This window comes from Ranitomeya variabilis, chromosome 4, assembly GCF_051348905.1.
Source record: "Ranitomeya variabilis isolate aRanVar5 chromosome 4, aRanVar5.hap1, whole genome shotgun sequence".
Taxonomy (NCBI): Eukaryota; Metazoa; Chordata; class Amphibia; order Anura; family Dendrobatidae; genus Ranitomeya; species Ranitomeya variabilis.
In genome coordinates this window covers 632245491-632269895 of record NC_135235.1, presented here as the reverse complement: position 1 = coordinate 632269895, position 24405 = coordinate 632245491, and the positions used below count along the sequence as shown (strand labels likewise).

Here is a 24405-nt window from a genome sequence, read left to right as displayed (position 1 = left end):
CAATCCATAAGACTCAAAGCGGCGCCAGAGTCGACATAGGCGTCCGTGGTAATAGATGACAAAGAGCAAATCAGGGTCACAGATAGAATAAACTTAGACGGTAAGGTGCAAATGGAAACAGATTTATCAAGCTTTTTAGTGCGCTTAGAGCATGCTGATATAACATGAGTAGAATCACCACAATAGAAACACAACCCATTTTTCCGTCTAAAATTCTGCCGCTCGCTTCGGGACAGAATTCTATCACACTGCATACTCTCTGGCGACTTCTCAGTGGACACCGCCAGATGGTGCACTGGTTTGCGCTCCCGCAAACGCCTATCGATCTGAATAGCCATTGTCATGGACTCATTCAGACCCGCAGGCACAGGGAACCCCACCATAACATCCTTAATGGCATCAGAGAGACCCTCTCTGAAAGTCGCCGCCAGGGCGCACTCATTCCACTGAGTAAGCACAGACCATTTACGGAATCTTTGGCAGTAAATTTCCGCTTCATCTTGCCCCTGAGATAGGGACATCAAAGTTTTTTCTGCCTGAAGCTCCAAATGAGGTTCGTCATAAAGCAACCCCAAGGCCAGAAAAAACGCATCCACATTGAGCAACGCAGGATCCCCTGGTGTCAATGAAAAAGCCCAGTCTTGAGGGTCGCCCCGGAGCAAGGAAATCACAATCCTGACCTGCTGTGCAGGGTCTCCGGCAGAGCGAAATTTGAGGGACAAAAATAATTTGCAATTATTTCGAAAATTCTGAAACCCAGATCTATTCCCCGAGAAAAATTCCGGCAAAGGAATTCTCGGCTCAGATACAGGTGCATGACAAACAAAGTCTTGCAAATTTTGTACCTTCGTGGCGAGATTATTCAAACCTGCAGTTACACTCTGAAGATCCATTACAAACAGGTGGACACAGAGCCATTCAAAGAAAGGAAAAAAAAAAAAAAAACTCAGCAGACTTCTTATTACTCTCCTTTCTCAGCCAAGGATTTTAACCCTTTAGCGGGCCGGTCAAACTGTCATGATCTCAATGGCAAGAGAACATAGCATCAGCATATATAGGAACTAGCTCTTGGAAGATGGGAACTGAGCTGACCATGAACTAAACCTAACGCACAACTAGCAGTGGCCGGGTAGCATGCCTACGTTGATTCTAGATGCCCAGCACCAGCCGGAGGACTAAATAAAGCTAGCAGAGGAAAATATTAGTCCTAGCTCACCTCTAGAGAAATACCCCGAAAGGAGACAGAGGCCCCCCACATGTATTGGCGGTGAATCAAGATGAAATAACAAACGTAGTATGAAAATAGGTTTAGCAAATTTGAGGTCCACTTACTACATAGCAGAAGACAGAAAGGACACTTTCATGGTCAGCTGAAAACCCTATCAAAACACCATCCAGGAATTACTTTAAGACTCTGGCATTAACTCATAACACCAGAGTGGCAATTCCTGTTCACAAGAGCTTTCCAGACACAGTAACGAAACTACAGCTGTGAACTGTAACAAAATGCAAAAACAAACATGGACAAGAGTCCAACTTATCTAGTAGTTGTCTAGGAGCAGGAACAAGCACAGAGAGGCTTCTGATAACATTGTTGACCGGCAAGCAACTAACAGAGAAGCAAGGTTATATAGCGACTCCCACATCTTGATGGGAACAGGTGAACAGAGAAGATGAAGACACCAGTTCAATTCCACCAGTAGCCACCGGGGGAGCCCCGAATCCAAATTCACAACAGGTATATATATATATATATACAGTGGGGCAAAAAAGTATTTAGTCAGTCAGCAATAGTGCAAGTTCCACCACTTAAAAAGATGAGAGGCGTCTGTAATTTACATCATAGGTAGACCTCAACTATGGGAGACAAACTGAGAAAAAAAAATCCTGAGAATCACATTGTCTGTTTTTTTTATCATTTTATTTGCATATTATGGTGGAAAATAAGTATTTGGTCAGAAACAAACAATCAAGATTTCTGGCTCTCACAGACCTGTAACTTCTTCTTTAAGAGTCTCCTCTTTCCTCCACTCATTACCTGTAGTAATGGCACCTGTTTAAACTTGTTATCAGTATAAAAAGACACCTGTGCACACCCTCAAACAGTCTGACTCCAAACTCCACTATGGTGAAGACCAAAGAGCTGTCAAAGGACACCAGAAACAAAATTGTAGCCCTGCACCAGGCTGGGAAGACTGAATCTGCAATAGCCAACCAGCTTGGAGTGAAGAAATCAACAGTGGGAGCAATAATTAGAAAATGGAAGACATTCAAGACCACTGATAATCTCCCTCGATCTGGGGCTCCACGCAAAATCCCACCCCGTGGGGTCAGAATGATCACAAGAACGGTGAGCAAAAATCCCAGAACCACGCGGGGGGACCTAGTGAATGAACTGCAGAGAGCTGGGACCAATGTAACAAGGCCTACCATAAGTAACACACTACGCCACCATGGACTCAGATCCTGCAGTGCCAGACGTGTCCCACTGCTTAAGCCAGTACATGTCCGGGTCCGTCTGAACTATGGGAGACAAACTGAGAAAAAAAAATCCAGAAAATCACATTGTCTGTTTTTTTTAATCATTTTATTTGCATATTATGGTGGAAAATAAGTATTTGGTCAGAAACAAATGCAGCGCCCCAGAGTCCTGGTCGTTGCAGTACTGTGGCTCTGCCGCTAAGGGGGGCTATGGTACGTCTGATGGCACTGAAGGAGTTCATCTGACCAGGTATCACAGACACCAATACATTTCACAGTCTGGCCTCCAGGGGAAGCTAAGGGTACTATTCATTAGGCCACTCCTCACAGTCTGGTAAAACTGGGGGTTAGGCAGGAAGTTAGAGAGAAAGCTGACTGGGTTGGAACCAGGCAACACCTTGTGGCAGAGGGTGTTGCAGGGGAAGATTCGGTAGGGTCCCTGTCAGGGGTGGGATCCTGACAGAGGCCTGGCAAACAGAGAGAAAGATACGGGACCGCGCCTGCACTTCATAGCGGCGGTGCCCTAAGAAAGGACAAGAAGCGAGATTTATTGTGCTGAGTGAGAAACGAGATCAAAGCAAGAAGGAGAATACCAGTAGGAGTCGTGCTGTAAGATCGAGGCAACATCCTACTGAGGTGCAAACAACCGGCGGCCGGAACGCCGAGGAGGTACAGAGCTCTAAGCCATACTTCAAACCAACGGCAGGACAGTCAGTCACAGGCGGGCTGTGTCACTTAAATCACCTACGCAGACATAGGGGGCAACCTTTGGAGAGGGGCGACTCTAGGGTCCCGGAAGAGCTCCGAGCCTACCCGTCATACGGGTGCGTCCCAACCATAACACCAGGGAGGGACAGAGGATTAGCAGAAGATCATCTAATCGAGTTGTGAGGGAACACGAGAAACAGACACAACAGTTGTGGGGACTATCCCGTAAGCTCAGCAGGGGAGGACCACAACACATAGCACTAGTAGGAAGGCACAGATTTCCACCTGCAAAGGGAACTCTGGAGGTGCCATCGGACCGGCCGGACTTGCGCAGCCTGGTTAACCGTATTTCGGATTGAGGACTTTGAGACCTTCAGTAAAGAGGTAAAGAGACTGCAACCTGGTGTCCTCGTTATTAACTGCGACCGGCACTACACCGCGCTACCAACACCACCAACACCTATTATCTATTATTTGGGCGCCCCTCAGCAGGGTCACGGACCGGGTCTAGCCACCGTGACAACCCCAGAACAGAGACTCAGAGGCCCGGTACCGGGTACCCCTCGGCCCTGCGGCGGTGGGGGCGCTGCACAAACAATCAAGATTTCTGGCTCTCACAGACCTGTAACTTCTTCTTTAAGAGTCTCCTCTTTCCTCCACTCATTACCTGTAGTAATGGCACCTGTTTAAACTTGTTATCAGTATAAAAAGACACCTGTGCACACCCTCAAACAGTCTGACTCCAAACTCCACTATGGTGAAGACCAAAGAGCTGTCAAAGGACACCAGAAACAAAATTGTAGCCCTGCACCAGGCTGGGAAGACTGAATCTGCAATAGCCAACCAGCTTGGAGTGAAGAAATCAACAGTGGGAGCAATAATTAGAAAATGGAAGACATTCAAGACCACTGATAATCTCCCTCGATCTGGGGCTCCACGCAAAATCCCACCCCGTGGGGTCAGAATGATCACAAGAACGGTGAGCAAAAATCCCAGAACCACGCGGGGGGACCTAGTGAATGAACTGCAGAGAGCTGGGACCAATGTAACAAGGCCTACCATAAGTAACACACTACGCCACCATGGACTCAGATCCTGCAGTGCCAGACGTGTCCCACTGCTTAAGCCAGTACATGTCCGGGCCCGTCTGAAGTTTGCTAGAGAGCATTTGGATGATCCAGAGGAGTTTTGGGAGAATGTCCTATGGTCTGATGAAACCAAACTGGAACTGTTTGGTAGAAACACAACTTGTCGTGTTTGGAGGAAAAAGAATACTGAGTTGCATCCATCAAACACCATACCTACTGTAAAGCATGGTGGTGGAAACATCATGCTTTGGGGCTGTTTCTCTGCAAAGGGGCCAGGACGACTGATCCGGGTACATGAAAGAATGAATGGGGCCATGTATCGTGAGATTTTGAGTGCAAACCTCCTTCCATCAGCAAGGGCATTGAAGATGAAACGTGGCTGGGTCGTTCAACATGACAATGATCCAAAGCACACCGCCAGGGCAACGAAGGAGTGGCTTCGTAAGAAGCATTTCAAGGTCCTGGAGTGGCCTAGCCAGTCTCCAGATCTCAACCCTATAGAAAACCTTTGGAGGGAGTTGAAAGTCCGTGTTGCCAAGCGAAAAGCCAAAAACATCACTGCTCTAGAGGAGATCTGCATGGAGGAATGGGCCAACATACCAACAACAGTGTGTGGCAACCTTGTGAAGACTTACAGAAAACGTTTGACCTCTGTCATTGCCAACAAAGGATATATTACAAAGTATTGAGATGAAATTTTGTTTCTGACCAAATACCGTATATACTCGAGTATAAGCCGACCCGAGTATAAGCCGACCCCCCTAATTTTGCCACAAAAAACTGGGAAAACTTATTGACTCGAGTATAAGCCTAGGGTGGAAAATGCAGCAGGTACCAGTGAATTTCAAAATTAAAAATAGATACTCCATACCGTTCAGTATGGCCCCATAGATGCTCCACATAAAGCTGTGCCACATATAATGCTCTGCACCGTTCATTATGGCCCCATAGATGCTCCACATAAAGCTGTGCCATATATACAATGCTCTGCACCATTGCCCCATAGATACTCCACATAAAGCTGTGCCATATATACAATGCTCTGCACCGTTGCCCCATAGCTGTGCCATATAGTGCTCTGCACCGTTGCCCCATAGCTGTGCCATATAGTGCTCTGCACCGTTGCCCCATAGCTGTGCCATATAGTGCTCTGCACCGTTGCCCCATAGCTGTGCCATATAGTGCTCTGCACCATTGCCCCATAGCTGTGCCATACAGTGCTCTGCACCATTATTGCCCCATAGCTGTGCCATATAGTGCGCTGCACCGTTATTGCCCCATAGCTGTGCCATATAGTGCTCTGCACCGTTATTGCCCCATAGCTGTGCCATATAGTGTTCTGCACCGTTGCCCCATAGCTGTGCCATATATATAGTGCTCTGCACCATTGCCCCATAGCTGTGCCATACAGTGCTCTGCACCATTGCCCCATAGCTGTGCCATACAGTGCTCTGCACCATTGCCCCATAGCTGTGCCATACAGTGCTCTGCACCATTATTGCCCCATAGCTGTGCCATATAGTGCTCTGCACCGTTATTGCCCCATAGCTGTGCCATATAGTGCTCTGCACCGTCCATTATTGCCCCATAGCTGTGCCATATAGTGCTCTGCACCGTCCATTATTGCCCCATAGCTGTGCTGCTGCAATAAAATAATAAAACACATACTCACCTCTCTTTGCCGCAGCTCCTCGGCGCCATCTTCCCGGCGTCTCTCCGCACTGACTGATCAGGCAGAGGGCGGCGCGCACACTATATGCGTCATCGCGCCCTCTGCCTGAACAGTCAGTGCGGAGAGACGCCGGGAAGATGGCGCGACGCCGGGAAGATGGCGCGACGCCCGGCGTGTGGAACGAGGACAGGTGAATATGTAATACTTACCTGCTCCCGGCGTCCCGCTCCTTCCCCCGGACAGCTGGTCTTCGGTGCCGCAGCCTCTTCCTCTGTCAGCGGTCACCGGCACCGCTGATTAGAGAAATGAATTATGCGGCTCCGCCCCTATGGGAGGTGGAGCAGCCTATTCATTTCTCTAATGAGCGGTCCCATGTGACCGCTCAGGGGAAGAGCTGCGGCACCCGGAGACCGTGGGACGGGCAGGGGGAGCGACAGGATCGCCGGGACTAGGTAAGTATGCCTCAGCGCCCTCTCCCCCTCACCCGCCGACCCCACCACCGATCATGACTCGAGTATAAGCCGAGAGGGGCACTTTCAGCCCAAAAATTTGGGCTGAAAATCTCGGCTTATACTCGAGTATATACGGTACTTATTTTCCACCATAATATGCAAATAAAATGATAAAAAAAACACAATGTGATTTTCTGGATTTTTTTTTCTCAGTTTGTCTCCCATAGTTGAGGTCTACCTATGATGTAAATTACAGACGCCTCTCATCTTTTTAAGTGGTGGAACTTGCACTATTGCTGACTGACTAAATACTTTTTTGCCCCACTGTATATATATTTATATTTCATACAGCGCTAGATAGCATAAAAGCCAGTAATTCAATTGCTGGCTTTTTGCTATCTCCTTCCCAAACCCGACAGGATATGAGACATGGTTTACATACAGTAAACCATTTCATATCCCTAATTTTTTTACATATCCCTCACTAATAATGTTACAAGTGTCTGTGTGCAAAATTTGGGAGCTGTAGCTGTTAAAATAAAGGAAAAAAAACACCAAATAATATCCCTTACGGGGTCATGAAGGATACCATATATAGACACCAAAAGAAAAAACCTTCACTAGAAGACCAAAAATATTTGTAAAATATAATAAAGTTTATTGAAGACAAACATACATAAATATAAAAACATGATAATGGCCACCAGTGCAGAAAAAATGGTGGGACAACACGGGTCAAACTCAGTAATAGTATATATAATATAATGTAAATACTGTTATTGCACAGCCCAGGGTAATATATTCATAATAAATAACCGTACGCAAAATACATAATAAGAAGTAATAAAGTGCAACCGTGCAATAGTGCAAGTGCTATGTTCAGCTAATCTATACTAGTGCAATGTAATGCACATATTAAACTGAAGATCACTACAACCTGGGCTGGATAATCTGACACAAAAACAGATTCAGAATATATACACTTTAAGCATGGATAAATAGGCAGTATGTAAGTATAGTTACTACAAGAATAGACCCGGGGACCCACCACACCCGACGCGCGTTTCGCATGGAAATGCTTCGTCCAGGGGTGGTTGGGTACTGGCCAGGGGGGTTTTTATATCGGTCATGACCAATGGCTAAAGGAAAAATCAATAGAAAGAACCGGCACCTGAGATCGCGATAGTACGCTTATGTGAAGAGTGAAACCGGAAATAGCAGCCGGAAGAAGAAAACAGCGCGGTGAAGATGGCGCAGAAGAAAGTAGCAACGGTTGCTACAACAATAAATACCGCGTATCTAAAGGCAGACAATAATGTAAATTTCAGGCATGGAAGACATCATATGGCCCGAGCTGTCCGTAACGCAAATACCAAAAGTGCAAAACTCCAAAGGAGCGTACTGAAAAAACAGCACAAAGCGCATGCGCATAAATGGCTAAGTGCCAGCGATAGAAGAAGCGTACTAGAAAGCTGCACAAGGCGCATGCGCATAAATGACTGAGCGCCGACAAAAGAATAAACAAAGTGCTACTGCAAAACAGCGCAGGCGCAAGGATATGCGGCAAATGAAATGCTACCGCAAGAGAGCGCAGGCGCAGGGATACGCGGCAACAGTTGCTACAACACTAAACTGCAAAACGCCCGTGCATCTAAGAACAAGCAGCAATATAGTTGTAAAAAACAAGAATACGTAGTTGGCCTAAGCTACCCCTTACGGGAATACAAAAATAAAAAGAAATAAAATAAAAACAAAACACAAAACAGCTGATACTTGGACAAAAGTGAGTAAAGTGCAAGTATGAATAAATAAATAAATAAATACGGGTTCAGCAAAAAAAACCCATATTACACAAACCTATCAAATATACACAGTATATATGTGCCAAAATCACCGAAACAAATATTGAAAATAGCACATGGCGAGTGACAAAAAATGCTAAAAATTTATTATATAAGGCTCGTTTACACAGTTAAAAAGGCAAATCCTGTGATAAAGAATGATCATATGCTGAATTACGGCATAAGTGTACAAAAGCGAGCACAAGTGAATATTAAAAAACAAAAAGAACAACTATTACGCTTATAAGACCAAAAAAAAAAAAATGGCACAAAAAGGAAATAATATAATAAATATGACCAATGTAATCAATACAAAAAGCAACTATAATTAGCAACATTGGTTGCCAACGTAACCTAATAGAAAAAAGGAAAAAACAAAAAATATGTACAATGCACCAATGTGATAGGATAAATAAATGTGAAAAATATGAAAATTAATATAACATGTAATAATAGAAAAAGGGTGAGTCATAATAAGTAATGGAAACATAATCCATGAAAACATGTAGACATAGGTGACATAATAAGATAATACAAGGTGAAAACACAACATAGTGATACAAAAATAGGGATAATGAATTTAAAGTTAGCCATAGTTAGATGTTCGGTGCATCCATAAGGAGAAGATCACATCCTGCAGGCCAAATGCATGGACAAGTAAAGATAATAATAAAGTGTTTAAAAACCGCTGGAAGACATATAATCACATAGCCATTGGAGAAAAAAACCCTAGAAAAAGAAGATAAAAACAAAATCAAACACACAGAATAGAAATATTTCTTTCTATTCTGTGTGTTTGATTTTGTTTTTATCTTCTTTTTCTAGGGGTTTTATTAAAAACAGCCAGAATAAAAACAATCAGAGGACAGCAAGTGAATCTATGTTGGTAAAAATGGAACAAAACTATTGTGGTCATTAAGACCATATGGTGAGATGGTATCAAGTCTATATATCCATTTCGATTCTTTTTGGGCTAAAAGCCTCTTCCAATTACCTCCACGAGGTCCGATGAAGATCCGATCGATGCCTTTAACCACCAACCCGGTGGCATCACAATCATGTAAAGCCTTAAAATGGCGTGGTATGGGTTTCAGTTTTTGAGGATCATCTTCTGTAGATGCATTTTCAATGTCTAGTACATGTTCACGCACTCTACGGCGAAGCTCCCGTGATGTCATACCTACATATATCAGGCCACATGGGCATGTGGCGTGATAGACAACCGCCTTAGTGGTGCATGTAATTGTGTGGGTGATTTTGTAAGTCCTGTCATTGTTGCTATTAAGAAACTCAGTGGCTTCACAAATGTTTGGACATGCCACACACTTGCCACATCTGGTACACCCCCACTTCGGTCCTTTTGAGCCAAAGATGTACTTTTGGCTTGGACCCTTATGGTAACTATGCACCAGTTGGTCTCTTAGGTTCTGTGATCATCTGAATGTTATCGCTGGGGTGTTATCGATGAACCTTGAGATTGTGTCATCCAACTGCAGGATATGCCAATGTTTAGCAATGATCCGCTTGATTTCCCCACTCCTAGAATGGTAGTCTAAGACACACCGTACCTGGTCCTGTTGTTCATGATCCTTCCTTTGTTGTAAAAGTTCCATCCTCCGGCTGGAGGATGCCCGTTGATATGAACGGCAGATGGTCTTCCTTCCATATCCTCGGTCTTTGAAACGTTTGAAGAGGTCGGATGCCTGTATTTCAAAAAAGGAGTCATTAGAGCAAATCCTTCTAGCACGTAAGTATTGCCCTGTTGGTATATTTCTGATGAGATGTGGAGGATGTTGGGAAGAGGCATGCAGTAATGAGTTGACTGAAGTACTTTTTCGAAATAGGTCCGTTTGTATGTACCCATCCTTATCCACAGATATCAAAATATCCAAAAATTCAATTGAGCTGGTACTGTATTTATATGTTAATTTAATATTTTTACAGTTGTTATTAAGAACAGTAAAGAATGAATCAAGCTCAGTCCGGGTCCCCTGCCAAATCATGAGTACATCATCGATGTACCTCCACCAGGATATCACCTTGGCATTAAGTGGATGAGAGGATGTTTGAAACATCTCGCGTTCCCATAGTCCCAGAAACAGGTTCGCATATGAGGGCGCACAAGACGCCCCCATAGCGGTACCCTGTACTTGGAGAAAAAAAGAATCACGGAACATGAAAAAGTTGTGTGTCAAGACAAAACGTAAGGCCTTGATGAGAAAAGTACATAAATTTACATGAAGTCCACTGTTATTTAAATAAAAGGAAGTTGCTTCAAGGCCATCCTCGTGGTGGATAGATGTATATAGCGACTCGACGTCGCAAGTCACAATCATCATGTTAGATTCCAATTGGATTCCATCTAATTTCCTCAAAGTGTCAGTAGTGTCTTTAAGAAAAGAAGGTAGAGTTTCCACCAATGGTTTCAAGTGGAAGTCAATCAACTTGGAAATAGGATCAGATATATTGTTGATCCCAGACACAATGGGCATACCTGGAGGATTAAGCGGATCTTTATGGATTTTGGGAAGCAAGTAGATACTTGGTATCATAGGGTCTTCAATCCAGAGGCCTTCCATTTGTTTCACTGATAGAACGCCGTGGTCAACCGCCTCCTGTAAAAGATCATGCAGTTCAATTTTGTATTTGGATAAAGGATTGAAAGTTAGTTTTTGATAGCAGGATGTATTCCTGAGTTGTCTCATCATCTCTTTTTCATAAGCTGAAGTCGACCACACCACCACATTACCTCCTTTATCCGATGGTTTAATGGTAACCTCATTGAGTTTTTTCAACTCCTTTAATGCATTCCTTTCCTCCCTATTCAGATTATCACCACTAATGGTTTCTGGTACCTCACTCACCTCTTTCATGACAGATCGTATGAATAAGTCCAGGACAGGTACGGTATTAATCTGGGGAAATTTCTTAGATTTTGGAAGGAGTTGTTTCGGAAAGTTCCTCAGGGTACCTCCATCCGCCTCCTCCGCTAGTTCTACTAGTATCTGGGTTGTCTCCGCTTCGGTTTCTGTTGAAGATAAGATTTCTTTTGCATCATGGGAAAACAATTTTTTAAAGAATAGTCTTCGAGTGAATAGTTGTAAGTCCTTAAAGACTGAGAAACAGTCAGGGGCTGAGGAGGGAGAGAAAGTAAGGCCTTTACTCAAAAGAGAAATTTGGGCAGATGATAAAACCACATTGGAAAGATTAATTACCTTCATAGAGGTGTTCCGGAGTTCATCCTCATGGTTGATATCAGGGTTCTTCACTTGTCTCCTGGTGTTATAATACCTAAATCGATCGTCTTTGCGTCTCTGATTAAATCGCAGGTGCCTCTCCACCGACTGATCTACTGATGGTGTGGAGGAATTAGCACTAGATGTACTGGCAGTCTCCACTGTACGACCAGTTTGATTAGTAGGGTCTGAATGATACCACTTATATACTTTATTGTCCGTTTTGTCCTGTTGGTCACGTAGAAATTTTTTGTTTTTGGTGCTGGAAATATCTTTTTCCCACGTATCGCACCACTCGTCCGTTTCCTTTTTGAATAAATCAAACTCTTCCGTTGTACATTCAGTTTGAAGTTTCTTATATATTTCATCAATTTCAATGCCCAATTCCATGATGGACCTTGAATTGATTTCTATCAAAATATTCATGAAAGTAACTGAGCAAAGGTTGCATGCAGTTTCCCATTTGGTCCGTACAGATATATCACTCACCGGAAACGACGGAAAAATCTGAACCCGTAAGCCTCTTGGAATCAAGTTTTTGGATATATAATTTTCAAGTGATGTTTTGTTCCACCATAGCCTCGTACGGCGATTAAGAAGATTTTTAAAAGTTTTTTTAAGAGCTGTCTTCTGAATTGGTTCCTGCACCGGTGGGCCACTACCACCAAACACATTTTGAGCATGGGCTGTCCAAGAAGCATCTCTGCTTCTAAAGTCCATCGTGGACTGGGATAACTGTGACCACTAGGGTACAAAAAATACAAAAAACACCAAATAATATCCCTTACGGGGTCATGAAGGATACCATATATAGAAACCAAAAGAAAAAACCTTCACTAGAAGACCAAAAATATTTGTAAAATATAATAAAGTTTATTGAAGACAAACATACATAAATATAAAAACATGATAATGGCCACCAGTGCAGAAAAAATGGTGGGACAACACGGGTCAAACTCAGTAATAGTATATATAATATAATGTAAATACTGTTATTGCACAGCCCAGGGTAATATATTCATAATAAATAACCATACGCAAAATACATAATAAGAAGTAATAAAGTGCAACCGTGCAATAGTGCAAGTGCTATGTTCAGCTAATCTATACTAGTGCAATGTAATGCACATATTAAACTGAAGATCACTACAACCTGGGCTGGATAATCTGACACAAAAACAGATTCAGAATATATACACTTTAAGCATGGATAAATAGGCAGTATGTAAGTATAGTTACCACAAGAATAGACCCGGGGACCCACCACACCCGACGCGCGTTTCGCATGGAAATGCTTCGTCCAGGGGTGGTTGGGTACTGGCCAGGGGGTTTTTTATATCGGTCATGACCAATGGCTAAAGGAAAAATCAATAGAAAGAACCGGCACCTGAGATCACGATAGTACGCTTATGTGAAGAGTGAAACCGGAAATAGCAGCCGGAAGAAGAAAACAGCGCGGTGAAGATGGCGCAGGAGAAAGTAGCAACGGTTGCTACAACAATAAATACCGCGTATCTAAAGGCAGACAATAATGTAAATTTCAGGCATGGAAGACATCATATGGCCCGAGCTGTCCGTAACGCAAATACCAAAAGTGCAAAACTCCAAAGGAGCGTACTGAAAAAACAGCACAAAGCGCATGCGCATAAATGGCTAAGTGCCAGCGATAGAAGAAGCGTACTAGAAAGCTGCACAAGGCGCATGCGCATAAATGACTGAGCGCCGACAAAAGAATAAACAAAGTGCTACCGCAAAACAGCGCAGGCGCAAGGATACGCGGCAAACAAAATGCTACCGCAAGAGAGCGCAGGTGCAGGGATACGCGGCAACAGTTGCTACAACACTAAACTGCAAAACGCCCGTGCATCTAAGAACAAGCAGCAATATAGTTGTAAAAAACAAGAATACGTAGTTGGCCTAAGCTACCCCTTACGGGAATACAAAAATAAAAAGAAATAAAATAAAAACAAAACACAAAACAGCTGATACTTGGACAAAAGTGAGTAAAGTGCAAGTATGAATAAATAAATAAATAAATACGGGTTCAGCAAAAAAACCCCACCCCCATATTACACAAACCTATCAAATATACACAGTATATATGTGCCAAAATCACCGAAACAAATATTGAAAATAGCACATGGCGAGTGACAAAAAATGCTAAAAATTTATTATATAAGGCTCGTTTACACAGTTAAAAAGGCAAATCCTGTGATAAAGAATGATCATATGCTGAATTACGGCATAAGTGTACAAAAGCGAGCACAAGTGAATATTAAAAAACAAAAAGAACAACTATTACGCTTATAAGACCAAAAAAAAAATGGCACAAAAAGGAAATAATATAATAAATATGACCAATGTAATCAATACAAAAACCAACTATAATTAGCAACATTGGTTGCCAACATAACCTAATAGAAAAAAGGAAAAAAAAAAAATATGTACAATACATCCTGCTATCAAAAACTAACTTTCAATCCTTTATCCAAATACAAAATTGAACTGCATGATCTTTTACAGGAGGCGGTTGACCACGGCGTTCTATCAGTGAAACAAATGGAAGGCCTCTGGATTGAAGACCCTATGATACCAAGTATCTACTTGCTTCCCAAAATCCATAAAGATCCGCTTAATCCTCCAGGTAGGCCCATTGTGTCTGGGATCAACAATATATCTGATCCTATTTCCAAGTTGATTGACTTCCACTTGAAACCATTGGTGGAAACTCTACCTTCTTTTCTTAAAGACACTACTGACACTTTGAGGAAATTAGATGGAATCCAATTGGAATCTAACATGATGATTGTGACTTGCGACGTCGAGTCGCTATATACATATGGCCTTGAAGCAACTTCCTTTTATTTAAATAACAGTGGACTTCATGTAAATTTATGTACTTTTCTCATCAAGGCCTTACGTTTTGTCTTGACACACAACTTTTTCATGTTCCGTGATTCTTTTTTTCTCCAAGTACAGGGTACCGCTATGGGGGCGTCTTGTGCGCCCTCATATGCGAACCTGTTTCTGGGACTATGGGAACGCGAGATGTTTCAAACATCCTCTCATCCACTTAATGCCAAGGTGATATCCTGGTGGAGGTACATCGATGATGTACTCATGATTTGGCAGGGGACCCGGACTGAGCTTGATTCATTCTTTACTGTTCTTAATAACAACTGTAAAAATATTAAATTAACATATAAATACAGTACCAGCTCAATTGAATTTTTGGATATTTTGATATCTGTGGATAAGGATGGGTACATACAAACGGACCTATTTCGAAAAAGTACTTCAGTCAACTCATTACTGCATGCCTCTTCCCAACATCCTCCACATCTCATCAGAAATATACCAACAGGGCAATACTTACGTGCTAGAAGGATTTGCTCTAATGACTCCTTTTTTGAAATACAGGCATCCGACCTCTTCAAACGTTTCAAAGACCGAGGATATGGAAGGAAGACCATCTGCCGTTCATATCAACGGGCATCCTCCAGCCGGAGGATGGAACTTTTACAACAAAGGAAGGATCATGAACAACAGGACCAGGTACGGTGTGTCTTAGACTACCATTCTAGGAGTGGGGAAATCAAGCGGATCATTGCTAAACATTGGCATATCCTGCAGTTGGATGACACAATCTCAAGGTTCATCGATAACACCCCAGCGATAACATTCAGATGATCACAGAACCTAAGAGACCAACTGGTGCATAGTTACCATAAGGGTCCAAGCCAAAAGTACATCTTTGGCTCAAAAGGACCGAAGTGGGGGTGTACCAGATGTGGCAAGTGTGTGGCATGTCCAAACATTTGTGAAGCCACTGAGTTTCTTAATAGCAACAATGACAGGACTTACAAAATCACCCACACAATTACATGCACCACTAAGGCGGCTGTCTATCACGCCACATGCCCATGTGGCCTGATATATGTAGGTATGACATCACGGGAGCTTCGCCGTAGAGTGCGTGAACATGTACTAGACATTGAAAATGCATCTACAGAAGATGATCCTCAAAAACTGAAACCCATACCACGCCATTTTAAGGCTTTACATGATTGTGATGCCACCGGGTTGGTGGTTAAAGGCATCGATCGGATCTTCATCGGACCTCGTGGAGGTAATTGGAAGAGGCTTTTAGCCCAAAAAGAATCGAAATGGATATATAGACTTGATACCATCTCACCATATGGTCTTAATGACCACAATAGTTTTGTTCCATTTTTACCAACATAGATTCACTTGCTGTCCTCTGATTGTTTTTATTCTGGCTGTTTTTTAATAAAGTTATTTCTTTCTATTCTGTGTGTTTGATTTTGTTTTTATCTTCTTTTTCTAGGGTTTTTTTCTCCAATGGCTATGTGATTATATGTCTTCCAGCGGTTTTCAAACACTTTATTATTATCTTTACTTGTCCATGCGTTTGGCCTGCAGGATGTGATCTTCTTATGGATGCACCGAACATCTAACTATGGCTAACTTTAAATTCATTATCCCTATTTTTGTATCACTATGTTGTGTTTTCACCTTGTATTATCTTATTATGTCACCTATGTCTACATGTTTTCATGGATTATGTTTCCATTACTTATTATGACTCACCCTTTTTCTATTATTACGTTATATTAATTTTCATATTTTTCACATTTATTTATCCTATCACATTGGTGCATTGTACATATTTTTTTTTTTTTCCTTTTTTCTATTAGGTTACGTTGGCAACCAATGTTGCTAATTATAGTTGCTTTTTGTATTGATTACATTGGTCATATTTATTATATTATTTCCTTTTTGTGCCATTTTTTTTTTTTTGGTCTTATAAGCGTAATAGTTGTTCTTTTTGTTTTTTAATATTCACTTGTGCTCGCTTTTGTACACTTATGCCGTAATTCAGCATATGATCATTCTTTATCACAGGATTTGCCTTTTTAACTGTGTAAACGAGCCTTATATAATAAATTTTTAGCATTTTTTGTCACTCGCCATGTGCTATTTTCAATATTTGTTTCGGTGATTTTGACACATATATACTGTGTATATTTGATAGGTTTGTGTAATATGGGGGTGGGGTTTTTTTGCTGAACCCGTATTTATTTATTTATTTATTCATACTTGCACTTTACTCACTTTTGTCCAAGTATCAGCTGTTTTGTGTTTTGTTTTTATTTTATTTCTTTTTATTTTTGTATTCCCGTAAGGGGTAGCTTAGGCCAACTACGTATTCTTGTTTTTTACAACTATATTGCTGCTTGTTCTTAGATGCACGGGCGTTTTGCAGTTTAGTGTTGTAGCAACTGTTGCCGCGTATCCCTGCGCCTGCGCTCTCTTGCGGTAGCATTTTGTTTGCCGCGTGTCCTTGTGCCTGCGCTGTTTTGCGGTAGCACTTTGTTTATTCTTTTGTCGGCGCTCAGTCATTTATGCGCATGCGCCTTGTGCAGCTTTCTAGTACGCTTCTTCTATCGCTGGCACTTAGCCATTTATGCGCATGCGCTTTGTGCTGTTTTTTCAGTACGCTCCTTTGGAGTTTTGCACTTTTGGTATTTGCGTTACGGACAGCTCGGGCCATATGATGTCTTCCATGCCTGAAATTTACATTATTGTCTGCCTTTAGATACGCGGTATTTATTGTTGTAGCAACCGTTGCTACTTTCTCCTGCGCCATCTTCACCGCGCTGTTTTCTTCTTCCGGCTGCTATTTCCGGTTTCACTCTTCACATAAGCGTACTATCGCGATCTCAGGTGCCGCTTCTTTCTATTGATTTTTCCTTTAGCCATTGGTCATGACCGATATAAAAACCCCCCTGGCCAGTACCCAACCACCCCTGGACGAAGCATTTCCATGCGAAACGCGCGTCGGGTGTGGTGGGTCCCCGGGTCTATTCTTGTGGTAACTATACTTACATACTGCCTATTTATCCATGCTTAAAGTGTATATATTCTGAATCTGTTTTTGTGTCAGATTATCCAGCCCAGGTTGTAGTGATCTTCAGTTTAATATGTGCATTACATTGCACTAGTATAGATTAGCTGAACATAGCACTTGCACTATTGCACGGTTGCACTTTATTACTTCTTATTATGTATTTTGCGTATGGTTATTTATTATGAATATATTACCCTGGGCTGTGCAATAACAGTATTTACATTATATTATATATACTATTACTGAGTTTGACCCGTGTTGTCCCACCATTTTTTTTGCACTGGTGGCCATTATCATGTTTTTATATTTATGTATGTTTGTCTTCAATAAACTTTATTATATTTTACAAATATTTTTGGTCTTCTAGTGAAGGTTTTTTCTTTTGGTTTCTGTTAAAATAAAGGGTTAATTCACGGAAAAAACTGGCGTGGGCTCCCGCGCAATTTTCTCCGCCAGAGTGGGAACACCAGTTACTGAGGGCAGATATTAATAGCCTAGAGAGGGGCCATCGTTATTGCCCCACCCGGCTAAAAACATCTGCCCCCAGCCACCCCAGAAAAGGCACACCTGTAAGATGCGCCTTTTCCGGTACTTAGCCTCTCTCTTCCCACTCCCTTGTAGTGGTGGGATATGGGGTAATAAAGGGTTAATGTCACCGTGCTAATGTAAGGTGACATTAAGCCTGGTTAATAATGGAGAGGTGTCAATAAGACACCTATCCATTATTAATCCAATAGTAATAAAGGGTTAATAATACACACACACAATAGGAAAAAAGTATTTTAATGAAATAAAGACACAGGGTGTTGTAATAGTTTATTATACGCTCAATCCAAATGACGACACTCGTTCTGTAAAAAAAGGAAAAATAAAAAAAAAAAAACAATATCCCATACCTTTCTGCCGTTATAGTCATGTCCCACGATGTAAATCCGTCTAAAGGGGTTAAATAATTTTACAAGCAGGAGCTCTGCTAATGCAGCTGCCCCTGCCTGTAAAAACTAGGGAATGAATGGAAAGCAGGGGAACGTAGCTACCTAGACTTGCGGTGCTGCCGCCCCCCTGCTGGCATATCCTCATATGAACTCAAGCGTGGGAATTTTTCTGAATATTTTCTCACGCTAGAGTTCATATGAGTTTATGCCAGCAGGGGGCGCAGCACCGCAAGTCTAGGTAGCAACGTTCCCCTGCTTCCCATTCATTCCCCAGTTCTTACAGGCAGGGGCATCTGCATTAGCAGGCTCCTGTTTGTAAAATTATTTAACCCCTTCAGATGGATTTACATCGTGGGACATGACTGTAACGGCGGAAAGGTATGGGATATTGTTGTTCTGTAAAAAAGGAAAAAATAAAAAAACGAGGGTCGTCATTTAGATTAAGAGTATAATAAACTATTACAACACCCTGTGTCTTTATTTCATTAAAATACTTTTTTCCTAATGTGTGTGTTTTATTAACCATTTACTACTATTTGATTAATAATGGATAGGTGTCTTATTGACATCTCTCCATTATTAACCAGGCTTAATGTCACCTTACAACAGTAAGGTGACATTAACCCTTTATTACCCCATATCCCACCGCTACTCGGGAGTGGGAAGACAGAGGCAAAGTGCCAGAATAGGCGCATCTTCCAGATGTGTCTTTTCTGGGGTGGCTGGGGGTAGATGTTTTTAGCCAGGGGGGGGGCAATAACCATGGTCCCTCTCTAGGCTATTAATATCTGCCCTCAGTCACTGGTGTTCCCACTCTGGCGGAGAAAATTGCGCGGGAGCCCACAAGTTTTTTCTGCGATTTAACCCTTTATTTTAACAGCTAGAGCCCCCAAATTTTGCACACACACAACACACTACTAACATTAGTAGTGAGGAATATGCTAAAAAAAAAAAAAAGGATATGAGATGGTTTACTGTATGTAAACCATGTCTCATATCATGTCGGGTTTGGGAAGGAAATAGCAAAAGCCGGCAATTGAATTACCGGCTTTTCTGCTATCTTGCGCTGTATGAAATATAAGTAAGTATATGTGTCTTACTGATATACTGTATATACAGTGGGGCAAAAAAGTATTTAGTCAGTCAGCAATAGTGCAAGTTCCACCACTTAAAAAGATGAGAGGCGTCTGTAATTTACATCATAGGTAGACCTCAACTATGGGACACAAACTGAGAAAAAAAAATCCAGAAAATCACATTGTCTGTTTTTTAATCATTTTATTTGCATATTATGGTGGAAAATAAGTATTTGGTCAGAAACAAAATTTCATCTCAATACTTTGTAATACATCCTTTGTTGGCAATGACAGAGGTCAAACGTTTTCTGTAAGTCTTCACAAGGTTGCCACACACTGTTGTTGGTATGTTGGCCCATTCCTCCATGCAGATCTCCTCTAGAGCAGTGATGTTTTTGGCTTTTCGCTTGGCAACACGGACTTTCAACTCCCTCCAAAGGTTTTCTATAGGGTTGAGATCTGGAGACTGGCTAGGCCACTCCAGGACCTTGAAATGCTTCTTACGAAGCCACTCCTTCGTTGCCCTGGCGGTGTGCTTTGGATCATTGTCATGTTGAAAGACCCAGCCACGTTTCATCTTCAATGCCCATGCTGATGGAAGGAGGTTTGTACTCAAAATCTCACGATACATGGCCCCATTCATTCTTTCATGTACCCGGATCAGTCGTCCTGGCCCCTTTGCAGAGAAACAGCCCCAAAGCATGATGTTTCCACAACCATGCTTTACAGTAGGTATGGTGTTTGATGGATGCAACTCAGTATTCTTTTTCCTCCAAACACGACAAGTTGTGTTTCTACCAAACAGTTCCAGTTTGGTTTCATCAGACCATAGGACATTCTCCCAAAACTCCTCTGGATCATCCAAATGCTCTCTAGCAAACTTCAGACGGGTCCGGACATGTACTGGCTTAAGCAGTGGGACACGTCTGGCACTGCAGGATCTGAGTCCATGGTGGCGTAGTGTGTTACTTATGGTAGGCCTTGTTACATTGGTCCCAGCTCTCTGCAGTTCATTCACTAGGTCCCCCCGCGTGGTTCTGGGATTTTTGCTCACCGTTCTTGTGATCATTCTGACCCCACGGGGTGGGATTTTGCGTGGAGCCCCAGATCGAGGGAGATTATCAGTGGTCTTGAATGTCTTCCATTTTCTAATTATTGCTCCCACTGTTGATTTCTTCACTCCAAGCTGGTTGGCTATTGCAGATCCAGTCTTCCCAGCCTGGTGCAGGGCTACAATTTTGTTTCTGTTGTCCTTTGACAGCTCTTTGGTCTTCACCATAGAGGAGTTTGGAGTCAGACTGTTTGAGGGTGTGCACAGGTGTCTTTTTATACTGATAACAAGTTTAAACAGGTGCCATTACTACAGGTAATGAGTGGAGGAAAGAGGAGACTCTTAAAGAAGAAGTTACAGGTCTGTGAGAGCCAGAAATCTTGATTGTTTGTTTCTGACCAAATACTTATTTTCCACCATAATATGCAAATAAAATGATAAAAAAACAGACAATGTGATTTTCTGGGTTTTTTTTTCTCAGTTTGTCTCCCATAGTTGAGGTCTACCTATGATGTAAATTACAGACGCCTCTCATCTTTTTAAGTGGTGGAACTTGCACTATTGCTGACTGACTAAATACTTTTTTGCCCCATTGTATATATAGACTGTATATATGTTTTCACGAATATTTGAGCCCATGGATCCATTCTATGTCCATTTTGCAAGCCGGCGAGAAAATCTCGCCGCACGGATGCCATAAGGAGGTTTACATGCGCAAAACACGTTGCCACACCTTGCCAACGGATAACATACGGATCACTGTTTTGGGATCATTTCTGCGTATTACGCATGTAAAATACGGACCGTATTTCCCTACGCTGAGTGTGATGCCGGCCTGCACAAACAGATATCCTCCTAAGATAGCCAAATCTAAAAAAAAAAAACCACTCCAACTTCCAAAAATATTAAACTTTGCTATTTATGAGTCTTTTGGGTTGATTGAGAACATAGTTGTTGATCAATAATTAAAATAATCCTCTAAAATACAACTTGCCTAATAATACTGCACACGGTGTAGAAATATATCATGAACTTTCAATACTAATGCACACACGGCTCCACTCCGTACACCTCATACATACACGGCTCTGCTCCGTACACCTCATACATACACGGCTCCGCTCCGTACACCTCGTACACACACGGCTCCGCTCCGTACACCTCGTACACACACGGCTCCGCTCCGTACACCTCGTACACACACGGCTCCGCTCCGTACACCTCGTACACACACGGCTCCGCTCCGTACACCTCGTACACACACGGCTCCGCTCCGTACACCTCGTACACACACGGCTCCGCTCCGTACACCTCGTACATACACGGCTCCGCTCCGTACACCTCGTACACACACGGCTCCGCTCCGTACACCTCGTACACACACGGCTCCGCTCCGTACACCTTGTACACACACGGCTCCGCTCCGTACACCTCGTACACACACGGCTCCGCTCCATACACCTCGTACGCACACGGCTTTGCTTCATACACCTCGTACACACACGGTTCCGCTCCGTACACCTTGTACACACACGACTCCGCTCCGTACACCTCGTACACACACGGCTCCGCTCCGTACACCTCGTACACACACGGCTCCGCTCCGTACACCTCGTACACACACGGCTCCGCTCCGTACACCTGGTACACACACGGCTCCGCTCCGTACACCTGGTACACACACGGCTCCGCTCCGTACACCTCGTACATACACGGCTCCGCTCCGTACACCTCGTACACACACGGCTCCGCTCCATACACCTCGTACGCACACGGCTTTGCTTCATACACCTCGTACACACACGGTTCCGCTCCGTACACCTTGTACACACACGACTCCGCTCCGTACACCTCGTACACACACGGCTCCGCTCCGTACACCTCGTACACACACGGCTCCGCTCCGTACACCTCGTACACACACGGCTCCGCTCCGTACACCTGGTACACACACGGCTCCGCTCCGTACACCTGGTACACACACGGCTCCGCTCCGTACACCTCGTACATACACGGCTCCGCTCCGTACACCTCGTACACACACGGCTCCGCTCCGTACACCTCGTACACACACGGCTCCGCTCCGTACACCTCGTACATACACGGCTCCGCTCCGTACACCTCGTACACACACGGCTCCGCTCCGTACACCTCGTACACACACGGCTCCGCTCCGTACACCTTGTACACACACGGCTCCGCTCCGTACACCTCGTACACACACGGCTCCGCTCCATACACCTCGTACGCACACGGCTTTGCTTCATACACCTCGTACACACACGGTTCCGCTCCGTACACCTTGTACACACACGACTCCGCTCCGTACACCTCGTACACACACGGCTCCGCTCCGTACACCTCGTACACACACGGCTCCGCTCCGTACACCTCGTACACACACGGCTCCGCTCCGTACACCTGGTACACACACGGCTCCGCTCCGTACACCTGGTACACACACGGCTCCGCTCCGTACACCTCGTACATACACGGCTCCGCTCCGTACACCTCGTACACACACGGCTCCGCTCCATACACCTCGTACGCACACGGCTTTGCTTCATACACCTCGTACACACACGGTTCCGCTCCGTACACCTTGTACACACACGACTCCGCTCCGTACACCTCGTACACACACGGCTCCGCTCCGTACACCTCGTACACACACGGCTCCGCTCCGTACACCTCGTACACACACGGCTCCGCTCCGTACACCTGGTACACACACGGCTCCGCTCCGTACACCTGGTACACACACGGCTCCGCTCCGTACACCTCGTACATACACGGCTCCGCTCCGTACACCTCGTACACACACGGCTCCGCTCCATACACCTCGTACGCACACGGCTTTGCTTCATACACCTCGTACACACACGGTTCCGCTCCGTACACCTTGTACACACACGACTCCGCTCCGTACACCTCGTACACACACGGCTCCGCTCCGTACACCTCGTACACACACGGCTCCGCTCCGTACACCTCGTACACACACGGCTCCGCTCCGTACACCTCGTACACACAGGGCTCCGCTCCGTACACCTTGTACACACACGGCTCCGCTCCGTACACCTCGTACACACACGGCTCCGCTCCATACACCTCGTACGCACACGGCTTTGCTTCATACACCTCGTACACACACGGTTCCGCTCCGTACACCTTGTACACACACGACTCCGCTCCGTACACCTCGTACACACACGGCTCCGCTCCGTACACCTCGTACACACACGGCTCCGCTCCGTACACCTCGTACACACACGGCTCCGCTCCGTACACCTGGTACACACACGGCTCCGCTCCGTACACCTGGTACACACACGGCTCCGCTCCGTACACCTCGTACATACACGGCTCCGCTCCGTACACCTCGTACACACACGGCTCCGCTCCATACACCTCGTACGCACACGGCTTTGCTTCATACACCTCGTACACACACGGTTCCGCTCCGTACACCTTGTACACACACGACTCTGCTCCGTACACCTCGTACACACACGGCTCCGCTCCGTACACCTCGTACACACACGGCTCCGCTCCGTACACCTCGTACACACACGGCTCCGCTCCGTACACCTCGTACACACAGGGCTCCGCTCCGCACACCTCGTACACACGGCTCCTCTCCGTACACCTCGTACACACACGGCTCCGCTCCGTACACCTCCTACACACACGGCTCCGCTCCGTACACCTCGTACACACAGGGCTCCGCTCCGCACACCTCGTACACACGGCTCCTCTCCGTACACCTCGTACACACACGGCTCCGCTCCGTACACCTCGTACACACACATTTCTGCTACATCCACCCTATAAACCCCTCCTGACCTCTCACATAAACTTCCCCTCATCCAGCACCATGACAACCAGCACAGCAGAGTCCTGCAGACACTGAGGCCCCAGATCATGTGACCC

General features: G+C 44.3%; 1 protein-coding gene across 1 annotated transcript in view; it reads left to right on the top strand.

Moving 5' to 3' along the window:
• LOC143767327 (uncharacterized) overlaps positions 1–24405 on the top strand; it is a 760398-nt gene that overhangs the window by 476225 nt on the left and 259768 nt on the right. The gene's annotated exons all lie outside the window — the stretch shown is intronic.